This window comes from Microcaecilia unicolor, chromosome 1 (genome assembly GCF_901765095.1).
Source record: "Microcaecilia unicolor chromosome 1, aMicUni1.1, whole genome shotgun sequence".
Taxonomy (NCBI): Eukaryota; Metazoa; Chordata; class Amphibia; order Gymnophiona; family Siphonopidae; genus Microcaecilia; species Microcaecilia unicolor.
In genome coordinates this window covers 420,944,287-420,955,463 of record NC_044031.1, presented here as the reverse complement: position 1 = coordinate 420,955,463, position 11,177 = coordinate 420,944,287, and positions in this window count along the sequence as shown.

Genomic DNA, 11,177 nt, shown 5'->3' with positions numbered 1-11,177 from the left:
TTACCTGGCTACCAATGCTGACCTGTCTCGCTGTCTGCCTTGGATACCAATGCTGACCTGTCTTGCTGCCTGCCTCAAAAACCTTGCCTGGCTTCACTTCCCCCACTCCCTGAGAAGATCCTCTTCCCACATCTCAGCCTGCACCCACTGAGCTATCGCTTTCTCCTCCAAAATCTCACTGGCCGCCCAAACTTAGGGACTCAACCCCAGGGCCGCCGAGAGACTGAGCCAGGCCTAGGGCAAGGCTGCCGTTAGGCCCCCGTCCCAGGATCGCTGCTGCCACTACCCCCTCAATAGCTACTGCTGTTGCCACCCCCCTGATCGCTGCTGCCTCCATCCCACCTTCCGTGATCGCTGCTGCCACCCGCCTGCACAACTGTTAAGTACCTTGGCTGGCAGGGATCTCGGCCCCACCAGAAGAGATCGTCCTTCAGCACTGCTCTTCTTCATTCTGCTGTGTGGCCTTCTTTTCCCCTCAGGCTGTCTGCTCTCTCTCTCCCATCCATCTAGCATCTGTTATCTCTGCCCCTTCCATCCACCATCTGCCCGTCTGTCCTCTCACTCCCCCCCCCCATTCCAACCACTGTCTGCTCTCTCTCTCTCCCTTCCATCCAGAGTTTACCCTCTCTCTGCCCCTTCCACCCACCATTACCCTCTCTCTCCCTTCCATCCAGGATCTGCCCCCTCTTTTCAGCCCCAGCCCTTTTCTCCCTACACTAGTCCTGAGATTCAGCCCCAGCCACTTTCTCCCCATTCCCTTTCCAGTCCCCAGTTCCCCCAGTTTTGGCGCCTGCCCCTTTTTACCCCCCCCCCTTATCCCACCTACCCTCATTGTCAGCCCCCAGTTCCAGTCCCCTTCTTCCACCTGTCTTGCATTACGACCCCCCTTTTCAGCCCCAGCCCCATTCTTCTCATCTGCTCCCCCTTTTCAGCCCCAGACCTGTTATCCCACCTGCCCGTGCCCCAGGCATGGCCCCATTCTCCATCCTGCCCCTTCTCAGACCCCAGGTTCCAGCTCCAGCCACCTTGTCCCATCTGAGCCCACCCCCCAGTCTCTACCTGCCTACCCTCAGCTCCCTCAACAGCCCCCTTCTGTCTGACACTTGGCCCCCTGCATTTTAAAAAAATCTCTCAATCAGCAGCACAGCACCAGTGTGCAGTGCCTCACGTCTGGGTGAAAGAAGCAGATCGCCTCGGGCCTGGCCTTCCCTCACTGTGTCCCACCCTTCTCTGATGTAACTTCCTATTTCTGTGAGGGTGGGACACAGTGAGGGAAGGCCGGGCCTGAGGCGATCTGCTTCTTTCACCCAGATGCAAGGCGCTGCACTGCGCTGCCAATTGAGAGGGTTTTTTTTTTAAATGCAGGGGCAGACCGCCCCCACTGCCTCACCATTGCTTCGAGCAGGAGAGGGAGAAAGACCCTGGTGCCAGGCCCCCCCTTGGAGGCCCGGGGAATTTTGCCCCCCGCCCCCCCCCTTCTCAGCGGCCCTGCTCAACTCTCTGGAAATGGTGGTCGCCGCAGGTGAAGAACCTTGACCTTATAGACTGCCTATTCCTACCTCAGGAAAGGGCACAAGGGCTCACACACTTCGCCTCAGTTGCGACGTGACAGCTGGTGACTCATTTCATGCGTGGACCTCACCACCGCGATTCCCTGTCAATCATCATTGGCTCTTGCCTTACATCATTTAAAACTTTAATCAAAAATTTTCAATTAAATTTAATTGTGAAAAATTAAGCAATATGACTTTTCAATTATAAAAGCCGTATAGTCTCCTGTGCCTGTACAGTTCGCTACACACACTTCTGCTTACTTCTCTTGCTAACATATTACAGTCAAGATGGCAGCAGTCTGTTTTACCCTGCCTATTAAAGATCTTAATTAATGACATTACCTTGTTGAGACACCCATTTGTAAAATGGAGCCCAGATTTAAATAAGGGAAACCCAATCTATGACAAGATTTAGCCCAAAAGGGACTACAGTATTAAGGGTGAAAATCCATTTCTGCTCTTTATAATTTAAAAGACCATCTTTATCTCCTTCCTCCCATCCCATTTCAATCTTGTCCAAAACATACCACCTAATGTCTGTAAGGAGATGCCCCTTTCCAATGAAGCACTAAAGGACTTCCTTATTAATATGTGACTCGTGTTATGCCAAGTGCAATTTAATAGGTCAAGATGTTCTCCCAATATAAACAAGTTGACATGGGCATTGTATTAAATATACAACACAATCAGAATCACAGGAAGAGTTTGTTCTAGCTGCTACTTTATAGCCAGTGCGCTCCCATATTAACTCTTCAATGGTGTTATTACACCAAGAGCCACGATCACGTCTGATGACCTATAACTTCTGCTCTCGTTCCCTTATAATCTATGCGTTTACAGGTCAAGGACTCTTCAATGGTATTGTCCCCTTCTATAGGCTATTAAAGGAAATTGTTGAAAACATTTGTGTGTGGACAGTACATGCCAGAACTTGAACAACAAAGCTGCAACCAGTCTATTTTCAGAAGAATCAGCTTTATAAGTCAACAATGTGTGTAGCGAACTGTATAGGTACGGGAGACTATATGACTTTTATAATTGAGAAGTAAAGTTTCTAATATAGTTTAGTGAGCATGTTTTTACCTTCTTTAGGATTGAGCCCTGAAGCAGCAAGTTTACATGAAACATGCCCATATCAGCATTTGGCCACTGATCATAAGTACATAAGTATTGCCATACTAGGACAGACAAAAGGTCCATCAAGCCCAGCATCCTTTTTCCAACAGTGGCTAATCCAGGTCACAAACACCTGGCAAGATCCCCAAAAAGTACAAAAAAATTTTATGCTGCTTATCCCAGAAAAAAGCAGTGGATTTTCCCCAAGTCCTGAAGATAAGTCATATTGCTTAAAATTTATCACAAATACATTTAATTTGATAGATTGAAAAGCTTTGATTAAAGTTTAAAATCATATGAAGGAACAGCTGATGATGATATGGTGAAATGCGAAGGTGAGGTCCCCACATGAAACGAGTCATCAGCTGAGGCTCCAAAGTGTAATTTGCTCCTGTGAGTAGGAATGAGATGATTATAATTTAATTCAATACTTCGTAGCACTGGACTCTCACATAATTAATATTTTGAGATGTTCAGCATATTCCTCCATTGGGAAGATATCAGACATTCAGGCTTACAAAATATATATTATCTGGATGATTTTCTAAATGCTGGTCTTTCAAAATCACAAATCTGCAGGGATATCTTCAATGGCTTCCACTTTTTAGCACACAACCCCGGTGAAGGCTAAATTGGAGAGCTCTATTCAGTGCCTTACCTTCCTGGACATTAAATTAGATGTCACTCTAATGGTGTCTAGATTATCTACTGATAAAACTTGCTAAATTTTCAACCTTGGTAACAGAGACACAGGCCACAATATATGCAAATACACTATATTCCAAGAATAGGAAGAGGAATAGGTGTTACAGAAATCAATTGTATGTAAAGAACCGCAAATCGTAGGCCTCCAGGCATATTTAACAGCATCAAAAGATTCAAATATGCAGAAGGTGCTGCAAAAGAAATTGCAAAACAAGAGAAAAAAATCTTTAAGGAATCAGATCGCAAAACAAGTGGAAAATGCACAAATACTGTGGGAAATACGTATTACTTTAGGAACCATAGGTCAATCAAAAAATGGCACCTGAATGGTTAAGAAGAGGTGAATTTAAACCTATGGATGACGTTGATATCCAGAGACCAAGTCACTGGATTACAAGATGAGATTGTTCAAAGCAAGCACAGAGAATAACGGCTAAATAAGACAAATGCAGATTCTATAGGGAGCACTGGAAAGAACTACTCATCTCTCTTTTAGCTGTGGCATGCTGATGTCAGAAAAAACTATATACAGAAAGGTACAATAGGTTGGCATAACTCATCCACTGGAAAATGTGCAAACACTAGATCATTGCCATAGCAGAAAAGAACTGGGATCACAACCCTAAGAGCACTGTGGAGAATAAAAAGGCTGTAATCCCATTCCAACTGATAAACTTGATACAGGAAAATAGACAACGGTAAAGGAGAAAACCAAGAGAAAAGACTGATAATAGAAATGTCAGTGCCAAGTCATCCCATACAATGTGTGGAGATAGAGAGAGAGAAGAAACTCAAGAAATGCAGTCAGAGATCAAGACAATGTGGCAGAAAGATACATAAATATTTTCCATCATACTGGGCACCACAGATTTGATTATATAAGCAAATTACCATGCACAATTTGAAGTTCCCAGTATATATGAATTGCAGAAGGAAGTTCTCTTTGGCATGCTGCAAAATGCCAAGGTTGAGCTACATTGCCTTCCAGTTTTTGAAAGTCTATCATCAAGGAAAAAGCCCGGGAAGCTGGTTTTGCCGATGAAAATACTCATAGCGCTTTTGAGGCTCAGTACTGTTCTGGTATGCACAAAATTAACCTATTTGGAGACATCATTCTAAAACAGGGGTTTTCAACCCAGTTCTCGGGATATACCTAGCCAGTTAGGATATTTACAATGAATATGCATGAGACAGACTTGCATAGAACGGAGGTAGTGCATGCAAATGTATCTTATGCATATTTATTATGGGTATCCTGAAAAACCTGACTGGCTAGATGTGTCCTGAGGACTGGGTTGAGAACAACTGCTCTAAGAGATTCACTTAAGGTATTCTTAGAAAACAATTAGAAGCAACAGAAATTATAAAGACCAGTTTCCTACCTGAATAAGTTTAAAAAAAACATTTTTTATCAAGGCATGTAAGTTATTGATTTAGCAGGACAAAAAATGATTAGAATGGTTACTTGCCAATATAGGATTCTTCTTTGATGATAGCAGCTCCATGAAGTCAAGCATATGTTATAGGTTTTGTATTACATGCAGTGTGAAAGAAGCATAATTGCTATAAAACATTTTGCATAACCAGTAGGGAGTTTACAAAGTGACTGGATTAGAGTTAATTTAGTTTAATAGTTTGGTACACCATCTTTCATTATATATATATGTACACACACACACACACACACACACACACATATATATATATATATATATATATATATACACACACACACACAAAACAAAGATAAAGAAAAACAATTCCTAAAAGCAGCGGAGGGAGAATTAGGATATATAGAGGTGAATCAAAGAATCAACATTACAGATCAATAGTTTCTGATGATAGGAATCTTCGATGGAGCCTTGCTAGATATGTGTTGTCATCAAGAAACTACAAGGATAACTCAGGGTTGTAGCCTTGTTTTTAGGTTGCTAGGCTGTCCTCTCACGTCTGCTATTTTATCTGCTCTGGATCTCACTCCTGACAATGATGTTATTCTTCCACCATGATTCTCTTTCCAACTTACTGCTTTTCTACTTCTTCCTCAAGAATTCTATCCCACCATATGACCTTGCCACTCATCTCCTCCTCGCAACTTTCATATGATCCCTTTCAGCTCCTACCCTGTCTGAATCTCACAGTATAGTGGTTACTTACCTGTAGCAGGTGTACTCTGAGGACTGTAGGCCGAGCACATCTGGGTGATGTTATCCCGACAGAGCCTGGTGTGGATGTTGCATAGTGTATACAGCTAATAGAGAATTCTAGCAGTGTGCATGCATGGATGCCTTCCCGCCCAATGTGCAAATGCAGATTCCTCAGTAGGATAACATAGCTGAAGGAATACAATTCTACTACTACTACTATTTAGCATTTCTATAGCGCTACAAGGCATATGCAGCGCTGCACAAACATAGAAGACAGTCCCTGCTCAAAGAGCTTACAATCTAATAGACAAAAAATAAATAAAGTAAGCAAATCAAATCAATTAATGTGAACGGGAAGGAAGAGAGGAGGGTAGGTGGAGGCGAGTGGTTACAAGTGGTTACGAGTCAAAAGCAATGTTAAAGAGGTGGGCTTTCAGTCTAGATTTAAAGGTGGCCAAGGATGGGGCAAGACGTAGGGGCTCAGGAAGTTTATTCCAGGCGTAGGGTGCAGCGAGACAGAAGGCGCGAAGTCTGGAGTTGGCAGTAGTGGAGAAGGGAACAGATACCTAGGGAAATGGGAGGGTATGTGAGAATACTAGGTCTACTGACCTCAGAGAACACCTGTTACAGGTAACTTCATTTTCTCCGAGGACAAGCAGGTTATTGGTATTCTCACATCTTGGAATCCCTAGCTATGAGGCTCATCCTTATTTTATCATCCTCACTTTAATATTCCCTTATCTCGTTTGTCCTGTCTGTCCTAATTAGATTGTAAGCGCTGTCGAGAAGGGACTGTCTCTTCATGTTCAAGTGTACAGCGCTGCATACATCTAGTAGCGCTATAGAAATGATAAGTAGTAGTAGTAGTAGTCATCAAAAACAACAATGCTAGGACAATGGGGACCCAAAATGTTGAGGCCTTGAGGTCAATCAACCTTAAACTATATACATTCTAGTTGTGAAGTTTCAGCCTGGAACAGAACAAAACTGGGGCCTAGAAGGGTGGAGTTGGATTCTAGACAGCAAACAAGTTCTGCAGGAAGGTGTGACCTAACCAGCTATCACATTGAGTACCCTGCTGAAGGCAGTAATGAGATGTTAATGTGTGGACTAAGGACAAAGTCACAGCCTTGCAAATCTCCTCGATAGAGGCTGGCCTCAAGTGGGCTACTGATGTAGCCATGGCTCTGACATTATGAGCTTTGACATGAATCTCTAGAGTCAGCCTAGCCTTGGCATAAAGGAGATGCAATCTACTAGCCAACTGGAAATTAGGTGTTGGGCAATGGCTACTCCCACCCTATTTGGGTCAAAAGAAACAAAAAGCTGGGTGGACTTTCTATGGGCTTTAGTGCACTCCAGATAGAAGGCTAAGGCTTGCTTGCAGTCTAAGGTATGCACTACACGTTTGACAGAATGGGCTTTGGGGAAAATGTTGGCAGCACCAATTGATTGGTTAAGATGGAACTCCAACACTACCTTAGGAAGGAACTTAGGGTGTGTTTTGAAGAGCACTTGACCAGGCAATCGTCCAGGTAGGGAAACACAAACTCCTAGTCTGAATAGTGACACTGCAACTACTGCTAAACATTGGGTGAAGACCCTGGAAGTTGATGCAAGGCCACAAGGCAGAATGCGATACTGGTAGTGGCGTTTCCCTACTTGAAATCTGAGATACTGCCTGCGGATGGGAAGTATCAAAATGTGGGTATAGGCCTCCTTCATGCCTAGACAGAATAGCCAATTTTGTTCCTGAATCATGGGGGAGAAGAGTGCCAGGGAAATCATCCTGAACTTTTGACTGGGAATTTGTTCAGGGCCCTTAGGTCTAGGCTGAAATCCTCCCCATCTTTTTGGGTACAAGGAAGTACTTGGAATAAAATCCCTTCCTTTCTTTCCCGTGTGGCATGGGTTTGACTGCATTGGCCTGTAGAAGGGTGGAGATTTTCACTACAAGTACTTGCTTGTGATGAGGAGCTGATGTAAGATGCTCTTGGTAGGCAATTTGGTGGTTTCTGATGCCAATGAAGTGTGTAACAGAGATAGACTATTTGAAGAACTCACCAGTTGGTGGTTCTAAGGGGCCACTTTTGATGGTAAAAATTCAGCTTCCCTTCCACTGGTAGGCCATCTGGGATGGCTACTTAGATGGTGGCTACGCACTCCTGAAGCCAGTCAAAAGCTTGTCCCTTGCTTTAATTTGGGAGCCAGCTGGGGTTTTTTGTGGACAGGACTAATGTGGTCGGAGCATTGGGGCTGGGGCTGCTGGATAGAGCGGGAAGGGGATGGAAACCTATGACTTTGAGAGTAACAGATTGGCCACCTAGGTCCAGTCAAAAACCTCTTAGTAGAGCATGACGATGCTGGAGGGACTGAATGGTGTCAGTATGTTTCTTGATGTCTCAGACCTCCTCCAACTTGTCTCTATAAAGATTATCTCCTTGGCACAGTATGTATGCTAACCTCTCCTGAACCACTGGTTCCAGATCAGAGACACACCTCTATGAGAGTCTGCACACCCTCACATCAATAACGGAGAGTCTGGACGCAAAATCAAAGGTGTTATAAGCATCCCTGGCCAGATATTTCCTGCACTCCAGCTGATTGTTGGTGAACTGGCGAAGCTTTGTGGCCTGCTCCTGAGGGAATGAGTCCATAAGACTGTGTACCAAGGGCTTCAAGTATATGTTTGTGTAGAGCTGGTAGGCTTAGATGCGGTTAATGAGAACTGAGGCCTGATAAATCTTCCTTTCAAAACAAATACAGAGTCCGAGCCTCTCTACCTGGGGGGAGCCAAGGCATCAGTCCTAGAACTTCTGGCTCATATGAGAGAGGATTCGACCACCCAAGTAGTGAGGCAATTGAGCCCTTTTGAATCCGGAGACTTCTGGATATGATACTGAGTATCCACCTTCTTCGATACAACATGCACTGAGAGGGGAGATTACCAACTCTTTGTCAGTGCATCTTTAAAGATAGTGTGTAACGGAATTGTGACCCCCTTCTTTAAGAGCAGAATCTCTGTGTTAGGCTTTTCCTCCGTCTCCAACTTAAATGGGATAGCCAAGCCATCTTCCTTCACAAAACCTGTGAATGAGGCACTCTCAGGTGGAGATTTATACCTCTCGAGGTGAGGAGGGGTCAGAAGGGACTCTATATGATTCCTCCTCCAAGAAGTAATATGGATCTTCGCCTGACTCCTATGAGCGGTCCAAGGCTGATTCCTTGCAATAATCCAAATGGGCACAGTGAAACTGTGCCTGCCACTGCTCATTGGAACCACTGCTCAAACTCTGGGGAAGCTTCCTATCCGATGTACAGCATGGTACCACATGGATCGATGTCAACACCTGTTGAGGTGTTGGCATTGAAGATCACTCCATATGCAGACAACGGGCCTCAGGACGGAGGGTACCGCTCATCGAGGGTAGGCATCGGTCCGGTACCGCTCATCGAGGGTAGGCATTGGTAAAGGCTGGGGAGCTGGTTTGGAGACAGCCTGAGAAAGAGCTGGTGTCAGATTGGAAGTGGGAACCTGGGTGCTTGAAGAGTGGTGCACCAGCACGTCCACCAAAGAAGGGAAGCTATTCACTCGGTACTGGCACTTCTCAGATCCCGGAACCACGCTTCAAAGGAAACCAATGCTTATGCTTCTTTGGCTTCCCTCTACACTCAGCATCACGTTCCCTTGGTGCTGATGAGGACATCATCGAACCCATAGGCATCCTTGGTGTTGGGTTTGAAGCTGACTGGTCCCAGGGTCTACTATCAGCACCTGATGTCGATGGAATGGATACTTTCTCGATGTTAGTGCACTCCCAGTGGTTCAATTCCCACTGCAGGCACAGGCAGCAACTTGTGACTCTGGGCAAGTCACTTAACTCTCCATTGCCACAGGTACAAATAAGTACCTGTATATAATATGTAAGCCGCATTGAACCTGCTATGAGTGGGAAAGCACGGGGTACAAATGTAAAAAAAAAATAAAAAAAATACATGAAGTCTGAGAAGCCATTGAGGTCGATGCTTCTGGTGCTGATGTCGAAGGATTGGCCTTCGAGGAGCCAAAAAGACGCCCTTCTCTGTCCTCAACTTCAGTTTTAAACAGAAATAAGAGTTAGGCTTATGATTAGATCCAAGGCACCCGATGCACTAAGAGTGCAGGTACATTATAGAGAGCACCCTACTACATTGGGCACACCTTTTGATGCCACTGATGGTCTTCTCGGACACTGAGACAAGAATCATGGCTAAATTAAATTCCTCAATCTTCAGCATCAAAAAGGGCAAGGTTCAAATGGAGGTTGGTGCTGAGGCCTAAAAGGGACCTAAAAAGCTGTGTGCAAAAGAAAGAAAACTTGAAGAGCCAAAGCTCTAATAAAAAAAAAAGGGAAGGTACTGAAAATATTATTTTTTTAAAAATGAGAGAAATAGAGGAAAAATCCACATGGGAAGGTACTGAAAAAATAACTGTTGAGATGAGCTGAAGAGACCATGAAATCGTGAACTCTCAGCTCCATGGAAAAAAAAAAAAACAGGCTGAGGAACCTGCCCTCGCACGTCGGCCTAGAAGACACATGTACATGCACAATGGGATGCTGCTAGAATTTTATAATAGCTGTATATGCTAGGGCAGCATCTGCACTGGGCTCCGTTGGATGACATCACCCAGATGTGAGAATACTGAAGGTCTTCAGAGAATCCAGTTATTTATGGGCACACTACGTAAGCTACGTAGTCTTTTTTTTTTTTTTTTGCTGTCATTTTCCATTTCAGCTTTTCAGTCTGCAGGCATTTGTTTCACTTTCTTGCCTCAAGAGTAGCAGCATCTGCGGAGGATTTTTGAAGCATCATACTACAATGGCTGGCGGGTGTGGTGAGTTCACCCGATAGCTCTGAGATAAATGTTATTTAGTTATCTAGCTATCTTTCACCAATATTGAAATTGACATTAAGTAATATTGCCTCTACTTTTCACTACTCCAGCCCGAAGACTTGGAATGCTTTACCTCTGAACCTAAAATCTCAATCTGATCATCACCTTTTCAAGAAGATGTTGAAAACGTTCCTTTTTGAAAAAACTTACTCCATTAGTAATTCTGCTTATTAGTCACCCTAATTGTTGTTAGTGTTCTCTCCTTATTCTGCTGTAAAATTCATGTGTTGTACTTCTCTACTTTTGTAATTCATGTAAGCCACATGTGTGTGCTTTTAACTAAAGTGGGGGACATGGTAAAATGTTGTGTGATTTGTGAAAGTTGTGATTAATATTTCACACAGTTTGACCGTTATATATGTGGAGAAGGAAAGAATATTGGGGCACAAAGGGTGCTTGAAATTAACAATAAATGGAGAAATACAATGATTGAGAAACTTATCCACCCTCTAAGAGTATTTTTTTCACTTTTTGTGAGTATTCTGCTTGGGTGAGTTACAACTCTAAGACTTTTTCCTAAAAAACTTTTGTGTGAAGTTTTTTTGCTCCACATATATGCAATATACGGTGTGGTTATAGATATTTTATTATAGTGATTTTGGCACTTTTTAGTACATGACCTCTACAAATTCTTGAATGAAATACTCTGGTTTATTATTGCTGTATGTAGTGTGAATACTGGTGGTTATACTTGGATTTATATATGTGACAGATAACTTG